The sequence below is a fragment of the Neofelis nebulosa genome, chromosome X, assembly GCF_028018385.1.
Source record: "Neofelis nebulosa isolate mNeoNeb1 chromosome X, mNeoNeb1.pri, whole genome shotgun sequence".
Taxonomy (NCBI): Eukaryota; Metazoa; Chordata; class Mammalia; order Carnivora; family Felidae; genus Neofelis; species Neofelis nebulosa.
Genome location: NC_080800.1, coordinates 63441631 through 63463001, shown reverse-complemented (window position 1 = coordinate 63463001; position 21371 = coordinate 63441631). Strand labels below are relative to the sequence as shown.

Sequence of the window (21371 nt, the reverse complement as noted above, 5' to 3'; positions counted from 1 at the left end):
CACATTGGGTGTAGAGATTACTTTAAAAAATGGCCAAGTTGGTTGACTGGAAGAAATGTATCCATCCACTTTCACTTGAATCTCTTGATAAAGAGCAAAGCAAAACACCTTTAAGTCACAGATTTTTTTAGGTAGATGCTTTATATCATTTTGTCCCTGCTTGGAACCCAGTGAATAATAATAATAATAATAACAACCAAAACCAAACCAAACCAAACCAAACCAAACCAAAACAACCTTAGGAAAACTGAATACTATGCTGAAAAAAAAATTCTGTTCTAAAGTGGTCTTTTTAGGGAACTTGTGTACACATCCCAATGGACAGCATGTGCGCAGGGCTTTCAAGCATGGGACCCTGGGAATTTGAGCTGGAATGAGCCTCCAGGTGGACAAGTACTGTTGCTGATACTTGGCATACCTGGACTATCATCACGAGCAGGTGGCCCAGCTTTGCAAAGTGGTGCAACATGGTGACTTTCCTCATCTTTTGTGTATGGTTCATCTGGTGCTGGGAAAAAAAAAACAAGAATTATGTGTATTCTTGAATTTTATGGTGTGTGAGTGGAAAAATTGAGAATTGAACACCAGACCTTCACAACTCCATCTAAAAAGAAAACTGAAATTAGTGGCATTGCAAACAATTATCGCTGAAGTTAATCCCAGTGATGCTGGAAGTAGTGATTGGGTAGTAATCCAGGAGATATTGAAAACAGTGATACAATCACAGCAACTTGAAGCAAATTCTCAAAGAGATTTTAAAGTGGTATTATTGACAGAGGTTGACAAACTCACCAAAGATACTCAACGTGCCTCGCATAGAACCATGGAAAATATATGTCCACTTCAGATTGATCTTGTGTTGCAATTCTACATCTAAAGTGATACCACCTATTTGTAGGAGGTGCCTGACAGTTTGTGTGCCTGCTCTCAGCATTGAAGATATTTGTCATGTGTTATATATTGTGTGTAAGCCAAGGAAGGTCTGAATCTTCCTTCACAACTGGTTCATTAGACTTGCAAAGAAGTCCTTCAGGAATCTCCAAAAACACCCTACTTATGTGTGAAGCCTGAAGAGTGCAACAATATATTTTTGCTGCAGATCAAGAAATCCCTGAAACAGAATGAGCAGTGTATCTGAAGGAGACTGCCAATGCTATTGCCAATCATCAGACTCCACAAAGTCTCCTTAAAGTTCGTGGAAGACTTCTTGAGCTTCTAACTCAATGTATTCCTCCTGAAATAATAATGTAGGGCCTTCTCTCAGAAATTTTACATAACTGTGATGGACAACTGAAAAGAGAAGTGACCTAAATGATGACTTACTATGAACATCGTCTGCAGCTGGGTAGCAAAGCCATTTATGATTTGGAAGCATTGTGATTGTGGCCAAATGTATGGCACTTTATAAAAAGTTCATGGAGGATGGATTGGAAGGCATGATGTTTTGACATATTGGCAACTATCCTAATGTTTCTCAGTATCATCATTTACATTCAGTTTATATTGGAAGAGCTGCAGGTAAAATAAACCAACTTTACATAAAAAATAAAGTGATCTTTTGCAAACACACTTTAATCTAAGTGTTGTAAATAAATAGCTTGAATAGTATTCAATAGCTTGAAGTTTTAATTAGATTTAGTAGTTACTTAAATGTACTATGGCAATTATAGTATGGCATTACTATGTTATAAAATGTTGAAAATGGCATATTTTGAAAAAGGTTATGATTAATTTTACAAATTTAGCTGACATATTTAAAGGTAAAGAATATTTTACCATTGACTTTTTTTCCAGCTTTATTGAGATATAATTGACATATAATGTTGTGTAAGAGTAAGGTTTCCAAGGTTTTCATTTGCACACTTATATATTGCAAAGTGATCACCACCATAGTGTTAGCTAATATCTCCATCATGCTGTGTAATTATCATTTTGTGTGTCTGTGTGTGTGGTAAGAACATTTAAGACCGACTCTCTTAGCAACTTCCACATATATAATACGGTATTATTAACTATAACCACCATGTTGTGCATTAGATCTTCAGAAGTTATTCATCATATAATAGGAAGTTTGAATCCTTTAACCAATGTCTTCCCATTTCCCCCAACCTCCAGCCCTGGTAAACACCACTGTACTTTATATAAGTTTTGCTTTTTTAGATTTCATGTATAAGTGGAATATAGTATCTGTCTTTATGTAGTATATGTCTTTATCTGACTTATTTCATTTAGCATAATGCCCTCATATTTCATCCATGTTGTTATAAATGTATGCCATTGACTTTTGACAGTAATTGTTGCTTTTATTGTATTTATTCATTTGTTTCTCTAATAAAAAGGTATAGTAAGCTGCTTCTACATATCAGTTACTGTGCTAGGTATTAGGAATAAAATAATGAGAAAAATCTGGTCCTGATTTTATGGTACTTACAGTCTAGTAAGTGATATAACAAAACACAAATATAGTATCACAACTATAATAAATGCTAGAAATGTGAGATATTTTGAGCTATATGAGCCTATCTTGGGGGGATTTGACCTCTCCAGTGAGGTTAGTGATGGCTTTATTGAAGAAAATATGCTTAAAATGTGATGTGATGGAAGAATGGGATGATAACCAAGTTGGGATGCAGAGGACTTACAGAAGTAGAAGGAGTCATTTCCAGGCCTAGGGAGCAGAATAGGTTCTCAGGGGCTATAGGGAGCATGGGGGTGTATCTGAAACATCAATGTGAAGATAAAGGTGATGAAAGATGGGGCTGGATATGTAGGAACTAAAGACGATGCAGTCCATGTTAGGGATTTTGATCTTTATTTACCTGAAAAATTAAGGAAACAGCCACTTTGGAAGATAGTTCAGCTGTTTATTGTAAAGATAAACACAATAATACCATATGATCCAGCAATCACATTCCTAAGTATTTATCCAATTCATGAAAAAATTATGTCCACACTTGACCATGAAAGTTTATAGCAACTCTATAATCACCAAAAACTGGAAACAACTAGAATGCCCTTCAATAGGTAAATGAGTAAGGAAGCTGTGGTACATCCATACAATGGAGTGCTATTCAGTGATGAAAAGAAATGAGCTACCAATTCATATGAAGACATGGATTAATCTTAAATTCATATTGCTAAGTGAAAGAAGCCAGTCTGAAAACTCTATATATTATATTATTTCAGCTACATGATATTTTGGAAAAAGCAAAATTATAAGGCCAGTAAAAAAAAAAAATCATTGGTTGCCAGAGGGAGGTGTGTTGGTGAAGCACAGGGGAGTTTTTAGGGTGGTAAACCTATTATGTATGATACTGTAATAGTCAGTATATAACACCATCCATTTGTCAAAACCCATAGAACTTTATAGCACAGAGTGAACCCTAATATATGCAAATAAAAAGCCTTATATAGGAGGTTGGAGGATCTCAGAGTGGCATTCAGAATATGAAAAAAAAACAGGGGTACCTTGGTGGCCCAGTCAGTTAAGCATCCAACTTAAGTTCAGGTCATGATCTCATGGCTCATGGTTCAAGCCCTGCGTGGGGCTCTGTGCTGACAACTCAGAGTTTGGAGCCTGGTTCAGATTCTGTGTCTCCATCTCTCTCTGCCTCTCCCCCGCTCATACTCTGTCTGTCTGTCTGACTCTCTTTTTCTTTCTCAAAAATAACTAAAAATTAAAAAAATAAAACAAAAAACAATAAAACTGTATTACAAGTGGATGAAACAACCTCAGTGGGAAAAAAATGTTGACCTAAGTAACTTTGGAAATGAGCAGACCAAAAGCAAAAGAAGCTGTGCATAAGCATTTCACTCTAGTTTATAAAGTTGTTTACCATGGGGGTAAGGGTTAACAATTATGATATTAGTATGCATGTATAATGGAATTAAACAAGTAAATGAAGAGTGGATGGTAGAAGCCAATTTCTCATCGCTGGAGTAGAGTAGGAGTTTATAGAAAAACAAGTGGAGGAAGTTAAAATAACCTAATTGGTAATAGAATCAAGTTGGAGACATCAATATAAACTCATATTTAACTTAATATAGATACAAATAGTTACCTATATAAATATTCATAGATATGTGTATTTAACCAGGTTAGTACATAGACACATGTTCTTTTTGCTCTGTTAATTGAGAGGGCATGAAAGAAAAAAAATATCTCAGTAGCAACAGGCACATTTAGCACCCAGATCTTGGTTTCTAATAAGATTATCCAAAAGAAGGAACAAGGGATTAATGTAGAAATTCCTGATTCTAAGACTGGGGAAATAAATATACAAATGAACCTGGAGCATCTTGTAGTGCCACAAAGTAAAGAAGGAGCAAAAATTTCACAAGGCTGATAGTGTATCAAAGGACATAGAAGCCAACTGCAAGAGCTTCCAGTGGCCAGAGATGGGACAATTTGAACAATAAAATAAGTTACCATTGACTCATAACCCATGGAAAAAAATTAATATCCATGAATTCATATTGATATCAATAAATAATTGAATAGATCTCTGATGCAGAAAAATTCCGTATAATTTATGTAGATACTCTGCCTTCAAGGAGATGGAGCATAAATTTCCACTCCATAAATGTGGGCTGCTCATAATAATTTCTCTCCAAAGAGTACAGTATGGAAAGGGCCAATAAAAAGAGTTATTTTATAGTGGAGTAATCTAAAAAATATTACCTTAGGTAGGTAACCAAGGTCAACATAAACAGTGTTAAGTTATGTTGATAGTATTGACCTTTGATGTATCATGAGGAGAATAGAATTTTGCTTCTGTGATATTCCCCCCAAATCCCAGTAATGACAGTCTAATCATGAGAAAAACACTAGACAAATCCAAATAAAAATATTATGCAAATAATTGACTAGTATTTCTCAAAATGATAATCAAGATTATCAAAAACAATAAAAATTTGAGAAACTGTCACAGTCAAAAGCAGCTTAAGGCAACATGATGATTAAATGTGATAAAGTATCCTGGATGGGATCCTGGAAGAGAAAAAGGACATTAGGTAAAAATTGGGAAAATCTGAGTGAAGTATGGACTTTTAGTTAATAATAATGAATCAATATTGTTTCATTAATTGTAACAAGTGTACTATAATAACGTAAGTAGTTAATAGGAGAAACTGGATGATGGGTATATGGGAATTCTGCATTATCTTAATTTTTAAAAATCAAACTTCTAAAAATGAAGTTTATTTTAAAAAGTTATGAAAAGTGACTAATGTATTTTATGTGGGGATGGGAAATGACGTGATGTGATCACGTATGCATTTTGAGAAGATCGTTCTGGCTTGCTGGTTCAAGACCTCTTGAGCAGCATGGGAATAAATGAAGACCAACAAAATGAGATCAAGCAGAGACTGATTATTTAGAGCTTTCTATAGCAAGAGAATCAGCCACTATCATTTGTGTTTTGACAGACACAAAGGCTGGAAGTGGTATGAGAAAACTTTATAGTGGAAAAAAGGGAGTTTCAGGCATACCTCTAATTGAAGGTTGCTGTCATGGGGGAAGATGTAGGTGGGTTAACTAGAAGTGGGACATCCTGTATGATTGGCGAAAGTTCCATATTTGACTTTCTCTGGCTGGTCCTAAGTTGGAAATAGAGAGAAATTAGGAAAGCTGACAGTTATTAATCAAATGCTGGCCATTTGGGAACAATTCTCCCAGGGGTTATTTGGCTTTCTGGATAAATTACTGGAGAAAACATTCAGGCTTCCTGTAAGTCTAACTCAGATAGCTAGCTTCCTGGACTAGTTACTGTAGATAACATGTTGAGTTCCTGGGTAGGTTATTGTAGATTGTGGGTCACAGTTCTATTTTTATATATGGTTTGGTCATTGTTTGAATATTCAGTCTCTTAGCAGTAGCATGAGATCTCTGGGTGCTTGGAGTCTGCATGGATTTGAAAAGAAGAGGAGTTAATGCTCAAGAAATGAGTAGTACCTAAAACTGTAAAGCTGAGCATGAGTCTATCTTGAGCTTTGAAAAGGTACCTGGGGAACCTGGCTGGCTCAGTGGTAGAGCATGTGACTCTTGATCTCAGAATCTTGAGTTCCAGCCCTACATTGGGTGTGGAGCCTACTTAAAAGAAAGTATCTGACCTATAATGCTACCAACAAAAGCAGTAAAGCTGATGATTTTATCTTTGGGGCCCTCTTTAATTTTTGATGTTACAGCCTTTTTGGTGGCTCATACTCTTTGGGGCATCTCCCTAAATCAGATGCCCCATTACTCAGGGGCCATTCTCCTTAGCTTTTGCTGATCCTGCTATTTAGAATTCAAGAGTACCAAACCACCCATGATTTCTCCTGTCTTTCTTCTCATCCCCTACCCTCCAGTCCAGGAGGCAGAATTGTGAGGGTAATAAGCTGGTCAAAAAACTCACACAAGCAATGTTTTTTTTTTTTTTTTTTTTTTTTTAAATTTTTTTTCAACGTTTTTTATTTATTTTTGGGACAGAGAGAGACAGAGCATGAACAGGGGAGGTGCAGAGAGAGGGAGACACAGAATCGGAAACAGGCTCCAGGCTCCGAGCCATCAGCCCAGAGCCTGACGCGGGGCTCAAACTCACGGACCGCGAGATCGTGACCTGGCTGAAGTCGGACGCTTAACCGACTGCGCCACCCAGGCGCCCCTCACAAGCAATGTTTTTATAGAAGAGGGCTAGAAATCTCTCTTACTCAGATACATACTGCATTTTCACTCAGTAGCAGGCTTCTTGTAATTTGACCCAGGAGAATAATTTAAATTACATAGATTTGATCCCAGCAGGAGAGGAGGGTAGGATATGATAGTGGAAGGAGATATTTGAAGGCAAGCATGACAAGTATGGATCTGTGGTCCTCAAATAAGACTGCATATAGTCACCTACCTATTTTGTTTATCTTTAGGATGGCCCTATGACCTAAATTGACTGTTTTAAGCACTTTTCTGAATTTTCTTAAATTCCTAAAATGTGCCTGTGAGACTTAAAATTAGACATTCCATTTTCAGGAATGTCCCAGAATATTTGAAATTTTGTTCACTTCCAAACAATTGGTGTTTATAAAAGTTCTCTTATAAATTTAGTGATATCTTTATTCTGTTTCCATTAATCCCTAGCTTCCTTTCCCTCCTTGCCTCTCAAACAGAAAACAAACAAACAAACAAACAAACAAAAAGTGGTTATACCCTGAAGCAGTAATCCAGAATAACAGCTGATATGGCCAATTAAAGTCATTCATTTTTATTTCCCCCAATCCAACACACTACACCTATTTTGGTTTCATGGAGTGGGCAGGAAGGAAAGGTGATTTTGAAACCGATTTACCAAAACTTTCTCAGAAGCAGATCCCAAGTGAAGATAAAACAATCTGCTCAGCCCCTTCACCTTAAAATCAACCTAAAAAACTCCCTGAGTGTTTCCTTGGGTGTCTCACTGGCATGCTTGTGTTACCTCAAGATACTATCTCTGGACCATTTCAACCCACCCCAGGTTGTATGACCAGAGTTAAAAGGAAGGTGGTGACATTTTGCTAGCTACCCAAGGCCACCAAGTGGTCATCATGAGAAACATGATGACTTTCAAATACAGCAGAAAAGAGACATAAAAAGAAGTTAACTACTGTAAAGAGATGTATACAAATGAGAATCCTGCCTTTGCTTTCAAGCCATGAGGCACTGACTCATTTTATTTTCAAAATTGTAGCTAATGATCTGGACAGAGAAAATAAGAGATGAGATCCAAACACTCTCAAATAATTGGGAGAGGAATTAAATGAATTTCTCTTTAGAGCTTGGAGCTCAACCACACACACTTTACGTCCTGCATTTTTATGATTCATTATATGGACTGTTAATGAACAGCAATAATTCTACCAGTATGTGTTATGAAGAGGAAAGGCTACCTTACTTATTTCACTTCCAAATATTTTTGTTTGCTGTGCATTTCCAGAAGGTATTTTTTCCTTCTGCAAAAGGGTCAAGCAGAAACATTGATGTAAGTCCTGTTTGTGGCAATTTGGGGTAATTTCCAACATTTGCACTAAAATGTTGTCTTAACTCAAGTTTTCTTTCTTCTAAGGGGACACCATTAATCAAAATATGATTTCTCATCCTTTAGGACACAAACACAAATATTACTGGATAAACTGAGCCTATTGGTTACATAAGAGGAAAAGGAAAAAGGGAGAGCAGCAGGAGGGGTTAAAATGAAACTGTCCATAACAAAAGGGTCTTTTAATTTATAATTTTTTTACATTTGCATGCACATGGACAGAAGCCCCGTAACTGTCTCCACAAGACATATGTTATACACTTATTTATTTCTTTATTTCCCAATGTACTTGGCAGAGTGGTTTACATATAGAAGGTTGCTTGCATGAATATTACACAACAATCTTGGGAAACTGAATTTGGCAATGATTTTAGCATAGAGCTAAAGGGAGGAGGTCATTAGCATTTATTTGGTAGTACTGACTCTAGATTAATGTTATTAGCACCTTCTGAATATGCAATTTAGCTTGAAATTCAATGTTCTTCACAATTGGGTACTGGTTTTATAAATGAATCTCCTATTTCCCAGCATGAAAACCTATTAGAGTCAACCTTTCTGTTTATCGAAGCATGTCATATGAGATACAGCCACTGCAGAGAACAGTATGGAGGTTCTTCAAAAAATTGAAAATAGAAATAACATATGATCCAATAATTCAATTATGTATTCATCTGAAGATAAGGGAAAAATAATTTGAAATGATATATGCATCCCTATGTTTATTGCAGCATTATTTACAATAGCCAAGATATGGAAGCAACCTAAGTGTCCATCAATAGACGATTGGAAAAGAAAGATGTGTGTGTGTGTGTGTGTGTGCATGTGTGTGTGTGATGGAATATTACACAGCCATCAAAAGGATGAGATCTTGCTATCTGACACAACATGGATGGACCAAGAGGGTATTATGTTAAGCACAGTAAGTTGGTCTGAAAAAAGACAAATAGCATAAGATTCCACTCATAAATGGAATACAAAAATGAATAAACAAAAAGCAGAATGAGACCTATAAAAACTGATGATTGCCAGTAGGGAGGTAGGTGGAGGGTTGGGCAGAATGGGTGAAAGGGAGAAGGAGATACAGGGTTCCAGTTATGGAATGAGTAGGTCACAGAAATAAAAGGCACAGCATAAAGAACACAATCAATGATATTGTAATAGTGATGTTATGGTACAGGTGATAGCTACACTTGTGCTGAACATTGCATAATATATAAACTTGTTAAATCACTAACTTGTATACCTGAAACTAATGTAACGTTGTGTTAACTATACTCACAGGATATAAAATCGATGTACAGAAATCGGTTGCATTTCTATACACCAATAATGAAGCAGCAGAAAGAGATATCAAGGAGTTGATCCCATTTACAATTGCACCAAAACTCCTAAGATACCTAGGAGTAAACCTAACCAAAGAGGTAAATGATCTGTATGCTGAAAACTATAGAAATCTTATGAAATAAATTGAAGAAGACACAAGGAAATGGAAAAACATTCCATGCTTATGGATTGCAAGAACAAATATTGTTAAAATGTCAATGCTACCCTAAGCAATCTGCAGATTCAATGCAATCCTTATCAAAATAACACCAGCATTCTTCACAGAGCTAGAACAAATAATCTTAAAATTTGTATGGAACCATAAAAGACCCCAAATAGCCAAAGTGATGCTGAAAAAGAAAAGCAAAGCTGGAGGCATCACAATTCCAAGATTTACCTTGTATTACAAAGCTGTAATTATCAAGACAGTATCGTATGGGCACAAAAACAGACATATAGATTAATGAAATAGAATAGAAAACCCAGAAATTGACCCACAAATATATGGCCAACTAATCTCCGACAAAGCAGGAAAACATATCCAATGGAAAAAAGACAGTCTCTTTAGCAAATGGTGCTGGGAGCACTGGACAGCAACATGCTGAAGAATGAAACTGGACCACTTTCTTACACCGTACACAAAACTAAATTCAAAATAGATGAAAGCCCTAAATGTGAGACAGGAAACCATCAAAATTCTACAGGAGAAAACAGTCAGCAACCTCTTTGAGCTGGGCCGCAGCAACTTCTTACTAGACATGTCTCTGGAAGCAAGGGAAATAAAAGCAAAAGTGAACTATTGGGACCTCATCAAGATAAAAAACTTATACTCACTTTTTTTAAAAATGTAAAAAAAGAAAAAAAAACAACCACCAAAATATATGTAATGTAAATACCTACTTTCACATTTTTACTTGTGTTATATCTACTCCATGACCTAGAATGTCCTTATTCTTTCTCTGAGCTCCATCTATCTACATGTTTCCTAGATTTTAAAGCTCAGATCACATCACATCTTCTCCAAATGTTTTTTCTTAATATTTGACACTAACACATGCTCACTGTTGTGACTTCCTTTGACCTGAGAGTCTGTACCATTTTGTTTTTAGCAGAAACAGTGGTAGGCAGTGACCTCTTACTTACCTCTAGACACTGACCATTGTCTATAGTGAACACAAATTTAATGTCTGATTCAGACTACATATGTGTTTTGTTTGGCATGCATAGGTCTTTAAATTAAGCCAACATTTTAAAAGTGAGAGATCTAACATTTAAAAAATAAACACTCCTAGTTTCTTTTGAAAATCAGAAGATTTGGCAATCCTGGATTTGCATTTTCATTTGCCAGCAATTAACTGGAACTGAGTAGTACTGCCCCATTTATATTGGCTATTTACCCTATACCTGTCTTTCCTTGTTCATATATATTACCTGCTTGATTCCTTTGTGTTTGTGTTCGGAACCTGTACTCTTAGACCTAGGGTAAATATTTGAATATTCCTTCTTTAGATGACTTCACAGGACTTGTCTTTAGCCTGAAATACTTTCTTGACAATACTAGCTCTTTTAGGTTCAAGTAAATCAACTACTTTATTGCTTTTTAGATTGATATAATCATTTATTTGCAATTCTAAATCTGCACTGTCTAATGCACTGCTTACCACACTTATGGAGGGTGAGATATGTCACAATATTCCATCTACAAGCTAGAGAACAAGGAAAGTCAGTGGTATAATTCATTCCCAGTCCAAAGCCTGAGAACCAGGAAAATCAATAGTGTAAATTTCAGTCTGAGGCTGAATGCTTGAGAACTTGGAAAGGGGGATCTGCTAGTATGAGTCCTGAAGTCAGAAGGCCTGAGAACTAGAAGCTCTGATGTCTATGGGCAGAAGATGCAAGTCCCATCTCAAGAAGAGAGAGAGGTTCCAGTTCATGGTGGTGATACAGAAGAAACTTGAACTCACCTCCTCTCATGGACATACTGAATCTATAGCCGTATATGGAACATTTTCCCTGAAGAAACCCAAAACTAGCTGAGCAATTCCTACAAGTCAAGCAAATGAGAAAAAAATATGTATATCCAAATGGGTAAGTGAGGGTGAAACAATCTTGTCAAAAACCCCACAATCAGGAAGGAACTCAAACACCAAGCCTCTCCCTGAAAAGTGAAGGGCTTGACCCCACATTTGGCACCCTGAATTTTTTTAAGTAGGCTTGATACCCAGTGCAGAGTCCAATGCAGGGCTTGAACTCACGACTCTGAGATCAAGACCCAAGCTGGGATCAAGAGTTGGATGCTTAACAAACTGCACCACCCAGGCACCCTTGCAATCCCAACTTTTAAGACCTGAACCTAAGAGGTGAGTCCCCAAAACGTCTATCTTTGGAAGCCAAAGATGCTAGTGTCTATTACACCCATGAGGCTATAGTGAAATGAGAGACAATTCTTAAAGGGTTCACATAGATTCTCCAGGGCCCAGTGTTGATGCACTTGACTGAAATGTCCCCAGTCTTTGTATGAAAGAGGTTTGTTTTCTTATCTTAAAGCTCTGACCCGAGGGGAAAGCATTTACTTTAACATATAGTTAGGGGCCTGTTGAAATACTCTCCAAAAACCATGAAGCCAGTGAGTGCCCTCTTTGCACTTTCTGCCTTGCTACAGGTCCCTGGTAACTTCCAGAAAGGAGTTTGTGAACACATCTAGATCCTTGATTTTTTTTCTGCTGCTGCCCAGAGGAAATCCCTTGATTGTCTGGCTCTGGTGGTTTTTGGGGCTTACATTCATGGGTCCAACAGAACCACAGCAAACAGAGAATTCTTAAGCAGCTATACTCCAGGGCACCAGAGAGACAATAGACTGAAACATTCAGTCTTCTGTGAAAGATTCCTATTAGTTTATCTTCATGACTTGGCCTGAGGGAGAGCCTTGTAATCAAACACACATCTAAGGGCTAACTATAACCCATTACATAGACCTCATAGCGTGGGTGCTATTTTTGTGCATTCCCTCTGCTTCACCCCAGGTTCCCAATATTGTCTGAGAAAAAAAAACAAACAAACTTGTGTTCCCATCTGATGCTCCAGGTTTTATGGCTGCTGTCCAGAAGACACACCCTTTAATAGCTTAGCTCCCTTGTTCAGTGGGTTGAGCTTGCATTTTTAGGTTCAATGGGACAGTGGCAAAGAAGCAATTCTTAAAATGGCTATCACCTCAAGGCTCAGTGCAGAGGACAAAAAGAAAAATTCCCATCTTCTAGTCTTCCCTGGAAAAATGTACATTTGCATACCTTAAAAGCTGCTGCATGTGGATCTGGCTTCCAATCAGCTTGACTCTAGATGCTGACTGAGATTCTCCCTTATGGGACATTGATAGGTCTTGGCATACTCTCAACTACTGGGAACCATTAAGAACAAAGTAAGCTGTTTGGATAATCACACAGGGTTGAGAAACAACCAAGAGCTAGGGCACAGATGAACAATAAGGTTCATACTATACACAAGCCCATTGTTTCAAGACTGTGAGAAATAGCTGTTTTATCTGATGCATACAAAACTAAACAGAGTTAAGGAAAGTGAATACCAGGGGAATATGTTCCAAACACAGAATAATATAAAACATACACAAAAGACTGTAAATAAATAAAGTGATTTACCTGATAAAGAGTTCAAAGTACTGGTCATAAATATACTCACTGATGTCAGGAGAGCAATACATGAACAAAGTGAGAATTTCAAAGAAGAGATAGAAAATAAAAGAAAGCACCAAATAGAAGTCACAGGGCTAAAGAATACAATAACTGTACTGAAAAATAAAGTAGAGAGGTTAAGTAACAGACTAGATGAAACAGAAGAAAGGGACAGTTAACTCAAAAACAGAGAAGTAGAATGCATCCATCATAACAGCAAAAACCAAAAAAATGTAAAATACTGAATATAGCTTAAGGGACTTAAGGAGTAACATCAGATGGACCAACATTCTCATTATAGAGGTCCCATAAGAAGAAAAAGAAAAAGGGGAAGAAAAATTATTTGAAAAAATAATGGCTGAAAATGTTCCTAACCTTGGAAAGAAACAGATACCCAGATCCAGGAAGCCATGAGAGTTTAAATTAAGATGATTCCAAAGAGGCCCACACCAAGACACATTATATAGTGTCAAAACTTAAAGACAAGGAGAAAAATTTAAAAGCAGCAAGAAAAAAACAATTTGTTATGTGCAAGGGAACTCCATAAGACTACCAACAGATTTTTTAGCCGAAAATTATCAGGCCAGAATGGAGTGACAAGATATATTCAAAGTTATGAAAGAAAAAACCCTGCAAACCAGGAATACTCTTCCCAGCAAAATTGTTCTTCAGAATTGAAGGAGAGATAGACCGTTCTAGACCAACAAAAGTGAAAGGAGTTCATTACCACCAGATCAGTCTTACAAGATATGTTAAAGGGACTTCTTTCAGCTAAAATAAAAGGGCACAAATTGGTAACAGGAAAGCATATGAAAATGTAAATCTCACTAGCAAATGTAAATATATTGCAAAACCCATAATAATCTAATGTTGCTAAGGTGGTGAGTTAATCACTTATGAAAGTATAGTATAAAGGTTAAAAGACAATGTACATAATTTATTAATATATACACAAGATAATAGATGTAAATTGTAACATCAAACACATAAAAGATGAGGGGTAGTAAAAATGTAGAGTTTTGGAATGCATTCAAACTTAAATTGTTATCAACTTAAAATCGATTATTATAAATAGAAGTTGTTTCATGTAAGCTTCATTGTAATGACAAAGCAAACCTATACTAGAAACACACAAGATAAAAAGAAAGGAATGTAATCATATCACTATAGAAAATCATCAAATCACAAAGGAAAAGAACAAGAGAATAAACAAAGAATTACAAAATAACATGAAAACAACGAACAAATGCAATAATTCTGTACCTATCAGTAATTACTTTAGACGCAAATGCTCCAATCAAAAGACAGATTGGCTGGGGTGCCTGGTGCATCAGTTAAGTACCCTATTCTTGATTTCTGCTCAGGTCATGATCTCACAGGTCATGAGTTCAAGTCCTACATTGGGCTTTGCACTGATGGCAAGGAGCTTGCTTTGGATTCTCTCTGTCTCTCTGTCTCTCTCTCTGCAACCCCCTCAAAATAAAAATAAACTTTTTTTAAGAAAAGATTGGCTGAATGGATAAAAAAACAAGACCGCTGGGATGTCTGGGTGGCTTAGCCAGTTAAGGATTTGACTCTTGATCTCAGCTTAGGTCTTGACCTCAAGGTTGTGAGGTCAAGCTCCACTTTGGGCTCCATGCTGGTCATGAAACCTACTTGAATAAAAAAAACAAAAACAACAACAGCAACAACAGAGAAACAAGACCTATGTATTTTCTGCCTACAAAAAACATATACAGGATATTCCATCCTAAAGCAGCAGAATATACATTTCTCTCAATCACAAATGGAACATTCTCCAGGATAGATCATATATTAGGTCATAAGAAAAGTCATAATAAAATTAAGTAGGTTGAATTCAAACCCAATGTTATAATACTAAAAATCAATTACAGATGAAAATGGAAAATTCACAAATATGTGGTGATTAAACACCATGCTTCTGAAAAATCAATGGGTCAAGGAAGAAATAAAGGAGAAATCAAAAAAATTTCTTGAGAAAAATTAAAGTGGAAATGTAATATACCAAGAGTTGCAGGATTCAAAATCAATATACAAAAATCTGCTGTACACCTATACAATAGTAATGAACTCTCAGAGAGAGAAAGCAAGAAAACATTCCCACTTAAAATTGCATCAAAAACATAAAATATCTAGGAATAAATTTAGCCAATAAGTTAAAATACCTCTTACCCTGAACACTGTAAAACACTGATGAATCCAATTGAAGAAGACACAAATAAATGGAAAAATATATCATGTTTATGAGCTGGAAGAATTAATATTGTTAAAACGTCCATGCTACCCAAAGCAATTTACAAATGCAATGCAATCCCCATAAAAATTCTACTGACAATATTTATACAAATGTAACAAAAAATTTATATTGATTCATAGAAGACCACAAATAACCAAAGCAATTTTGAGAAACACAAAGTTAGAAACATCAGACTTCCTTATTTCAAACTATATTGCAAAGATATAGTAATCAGAAGAGTATGGTATTAGCATAAAAACAGACCAATAGATCAAAGGAACAGAAGAGAGGGCCTAGAAATAAACCAATGCAAATACTGTCTAGTAATTTATGACAAGGGAGACAAGAATATACAACAGAGAAAGAACAGTCTCTTCACTAAATGATGCTGAGAAAACTGGACCACCACATGTATAGAATGAAACTGGTCCACTATTATACCATACACAAAAAAATAAAATAGATTAATGACTTGATCATAATACCTAAAACCATAAAACTCCTAGAAGAAAACATGGGTGAACTCCTTGACATTGGTCTTGACAATGATTTTTTGGATTTGACACCAAAAGCAAGGGCAAACAAACCAAACCAAACAAAAAACAAATGAGGCTAAATCTAATGAAAAATCCTCTGCATAGTAAAGGAAACAATCAACAAAATGAAAATGCAACCTATAGAATGGGATCAAATATTTGCAAATATCAAATATTTGCAAATCATGTATCTGATAAAGCGTTAATATCCAAAATAATGATTTTATGCAACCCAATAGCAATAATCTCAATCTAATTAAAAAATCTGAATAGATATTTCTCCAATAAAGACACCGATAGCCCAAGAGATGCAGAAAAAGATGCCAAACATCACTAACCATCAGGGAAATGCAAATCAAAACCACAATGAAATATCACTTAATATTAATGGCTATTAATATTAATTAACCATTTTATTATTTAGTACACTAAATAATAATGGCTATTATCAAAAGGACAAAAAGAACAAGTGTTGTTGAAGATAGGCAGAAAAGGGAACTCTTGTGCTCTATTGATGGATAAGTAAACTGTTGAAGCCACTATGAAAAACAGTATGAAGGTTTCCCTTAAAAATAAAAATTGAACTAAGATACGATCCCACAATTCTGCTTGTTATTTATCTAAAGGAAACTAAAACACGAACTTGAAAAGATATCTGCACCCCTATGTTCAGTGAAGCATTATTTACACAAATGTAGTCCAGGAAGCAACCCAAACATTCATGAATGAATGAATTGATAAAGAAAATGTTGCATATACACATAATGGAATATTATTCAGTCATAGAAAAGAAGGAAATACTGTCATTTGTGGCAACATAGATGAACTCTGAGAACATTATGCTAAGTGAAATAGTCAGATACAGAAAGACAAATACTATATGATCTCACTTATATGTAGAATCTAAAAACAACAACAAAAACCAAACTTGTAGGTACAGAGATCAGACTGGTAGTTTGATGGTTTTCAGAGGCCAGAAGTGAGAATGGGGGGCAAAATAGGTGAATGTGGTCAACAAGTACAACTGTCCTGTTATAAAGTAAATGATTCTTGTGGATGTAATGTATAGCATGGTGACTATACTTAATAATGCTGTATTGTAGATTTTAAAGATACTAAGAGAGTATGTCTTAAAAATTTTTATTACAACAAAAATTTTGTAACTATGTATGGTGATGAATGTTAACTAAATTTCTTCTAGTGTTCATTTCGCAATACATTCATATATCAAATCATTATGTTATACACTTGAAACTAATATAGTGTAGTATGTCAATTATATCTTAATTAAAAATTGAGAGAGAAGGAGCTCCTGGGTGGCTCATTCAGTTGAGTGCTGGATTTCAACTCAGGCCATGATCTCAGGCTTTTTGAATTTGAGCCCCACACCGGGCTCTCTGATGTTAGCACAGAGCCCACTTCATATTCTCTGTTCTCCCCTCTCCCTACTCCTCCCCTGCTCTCTCTCTCTCAAAAATAAACATCTAAAAACTTGAGAGATAAAATTTGCCCTTTTTCTGCCTTTTTGGTCTATTTAGGCCCTCAAGAGATTGGATAATGACCACACACAAACTGGTGACAGGCAGATGTTTTTGGTCAGTCTACTGATTCAAGTGCTAACCTCTTCCAGAACTATCCTCACAGATGCACACAAAAATAGTGTTTTGTCAGTTATCTGGGTATCCTGTATCCCAGTTAAGTGGACACATACAATTAGCAATTACAATTTCCATTATCACAGTATGTTCTAAGACAAAAGCTTGGACTCTATCTTCACCTAGCCAGACTTGCTACCACCCATCCCTACAACAAGTCAAAAATTAATCTTCCGTAATTATAAATATTGGTTAGAAATAGTACCCTTCTACTGATTCCAGTTTTCTATGGCTCCTACAAAGCAATCATACTAGCTATATTTTGATGATACAGCTGATTTAATAAATGGTTCAATATCCAATTTGCATAGAAATTGCATTTTATTCCTACCTTGGCTTCTGACCTGTTGATTAGATGTTCCACACGGTCTGGCTTGTATGTTTAGGCAATGAATATATAAGTAAAAAGGCAGACTCGGGATCAATATGTTAATTTTAATCAAAAATCATAATTAATATGATATAATTGATAACAACTACTAATTATTTTTTTTTAACTTTTTAACGTTTATTCATTTTTTTGAGAGACAGAGAGAGACAGAGCATGAGCGGGGAAGGGGCAGAGAGAGGGAGACACAGAATCCGAAGAAGGCTCCAGGCTCTGACCTGTTAGCACAGAGCCCAATGCGGGGCTCAAACTCACAAACTGAGAGATCATGACCTGAGCTGAAGTCAGACGCTCAACTGACTGAGTCACCCAGGCACCCCAACTACTAATTACTTTTAATTAATTAATTTATTTTTAATTGTGGCAAAACATAATACAAAATTTACCATCATAACCATTTTTAGCTATACAGTTCAGTAATATTAACTATATTCACATTGTTGGGCAACAGAACTACAGAACTTTTTCATCTTGCAAAACTGAAACTCTATATCCATTGAGCACCAATTTCCCATTTCTCCCTCCCCCCAGTCCTTGGAAACCACAGTGTTATGTTTTGTTTCTATGAATTTTACTCTTTTAGATACCTCATGTATGTGGAGTCATGGTTATTATCTTTTTGTTACTGGACTATTTCACTTAGCATAATGTCCTCAAGGATCATCCACGTAGTAGAACAACCACTAATTATTGAGCATCTACATGGTGCTAGGAAATTTCTACAAATTATCTTATTTAGCCATCACAGCATCCCCACAATATTAGTTTTATTTTTCCATTTTACAGTTAAAGTAAATAAGGCTCAAACCAGTTAAGTGACTTTCCCAAGGATAACCCAACCAAATGTGATCCAGAGCACTCAAGTGTATTTTCTTCAAATCCCTTGTTCTTTCCATTAGGTTACTATGTGGAAGGCCATGTTGTGTTAATCAATATCCATAGGAAAGACAACCAAAACTAAGTCTATTGACCAAGTAAATTTTCTGCTTCCCTAACAACTAATCATTTGTTTTGTTTTAATTGGGGCAAGTGGACATATGTGTGTGGATTTTTTGAAGAGATACTGATAACAGCAATAGGCTCTCAAAAACTGCAGGCCTGGAGTTTTTATAATAAAACTGTAACATTTCAAATTTAAATGGACAAAGGATTTTGGACATATGTTGGTCTAGATGTAAATAATGCAACACTGAGCATTACACAGATAGAACAAAGAGGTTGTCAAACACTCTGAATTCATGGCTCATGAATAACTACCAACAACTTTTAAAAAGCCTAAATAAGAGGCATCAAAGATGACAGAAGCACAGGAGGACTCTAAGCTCATCTTGTCCCATGAACATAACTGGATAACTATCAAATCATTCTAAATACCCCAGAAATTGACCTGAAGACTGACAGAACAAACTCCACAACTAAAGGGAGAGAAGAAGCCACAGTGAAGAAGGTAGAAAGTGAGAAGACATGATTTAAAGGAGAAACAGATCACAGGTCCTGCAAGGGAGGGACACATAGTCATGGAAAAGGGCGAGAGAGAGGAGCACATGGGGACATCCACAAGGAGAACATTTCCCCCAAAGACATTGGCTTAGAAAATGAGGGGGGCTAAATTTCATGAGTTCTTGCAACCAGTGGAGCTTAAAGCCTGGAGTCAGTGGGTTTGGCTGGGATAGAGCCCAGAGGGCACTGCCCTGCTCCTGGAGAGAAGGCAGGAAAATAATTTCTGGACAGACAACATTGAAACAGCAAAGTGAGGAACCCCTGGGGCACACAGTGCAGAGATTATTAACTCATATTGGGGAGTGTCCCTGGGAGGCAATGTTCACAGAGACACCTCTGTTGTAATAGGAAAGCTGGCCAGATGCCATTTCTCTACCCCGCCCCTCAGCATAAACACAGAGCCACCTGTGGGAGGCAGCTCAATGCCAATACTGGCTGACAAACTTGCTTACACCAAGCCTCACCACCCCCCTGCCGTCTGGCAGGACTGCTCTTCTCAGTCAAGCTTGCCTAAGTCACAAAATGGCAGACCCCTCCCCCAGAAGACCAGCCAACCACATATCTAAAGCCTGGAGTTTTAAAGGTCAGCACACATGGCTGAGATAGCCCCAGGAGAGCACTATGCTGCCCCTGGAGAGAAGGCAGGCAAACAACCTGGGGGCAGACAGTGTGGAAACAACCATCTGAAAAACTCCTGGGGCACACAGTGGGAAGATTATCCACTCTTCTAGGAACACTTCCCTGAGAGGAAGCATTCAGGGAGATACCTCTTTGGGGAACAAATGAGCTGGCCAGCACCAGACACCATTTCCTTTCCCCACCCCTCAACATAAGCACAGAGCCATTGAAGGGAAGTAGCTCAGCATGGACACTAGCTGCTCAACTTGCTTACAGCAAGACCCCTCCCCCCCCACCCAGTGAATTGCCCTTCTCAATCAAGCTTGCCTCAGTCCCAGTGTGACAAGTCCCTCCCCCAGAAGACCAGCACAGACCCCTGCCAAAACCATGTTACCCAACCAGAGAGTTCTGCAGGGCCACATCTCTAGTGGAGGTGTTGTCAGGTTTCATTTCAGACAAGAGAACACCTAGGTAAAACTAACACTCTCAGGCCAGGGACCAAACGCTGCCCACTTCAGACAAGAAGAGCCTCTGCAGATGACTAGCCTGAAGAATAAAGCAGCCAAAATACAACCACAGACCACAAACAGCACATACCAGAGACACTCCCTGAGGTGCCAGGCCCTAAGCACTAAAGAGATCTCTTCTTCATAAGGCCATTACTTTCAGAAGTATGAGACATAACTGTCTTTTCTAACACAGAGAAGAAGGAAGAGACTTAGACAAAATGCCAAGATAGAGGAATTCAACCCAAATGAAAGAACAAGATAACACTATGGCCAGAGATCTAAGCAAAACAGACATAAGTAACATACCTTATTGAGAATTTAAAGTAACAGTTGTAAGGATACTAACTGGGCTTGAGAAAAGAATGGAAGACATAAGGAAGTCCTTTACAATAGAGATAAAGTGATAAAAAAAGAAACAGAGATGAAAAATGCAATAAATGAGATTGGAAACAGGCTTCATGCAAAGAACAGCAGGCTGGAAGAAGCAGAGAAAATAATTAGTAACCTAGAAGACAAAATAATGGAAAATAATGAAGTTGAATAAGAGAAAGAAAGAAGAATTCTGGAACATAAGAATAGACTTTGGGAACTCAATGACTCCGTCAAACATATTAACATTCATATTAAACAGGTGCCAGAAGAAGAAGGGGAAAAGGGAGCAGAAAATTTATTCAAGAAATAATAACAGAAAACTTCCTAATCTGAGGAAGGAAACAGACATCGAGATCCAGGAGGCACAGCAAACTCCCATCAAAATCAACAAAAGCAGGCCAACACCAAGACATATTGTAATTAAATACACAAAATATAGTGGTAAAGAAAAATCCCAATAGCAGCAAAACAAACGAAGTCCT

General features: G+C 36.9%; 1 pseudogene; it reads left to right on the top strand.

Annotated features, from left to right (window-relative positions):
• Positions 1 to 373: 373 nt before the first annotated feature.
• On the top strand, positions 374 to 1448 carry LOC131502833 (replication factor C subunit 3-like; annotated as a pseudogene).
• Positions 1449 to 21371: the final 19923 nt, after the last annotated feature.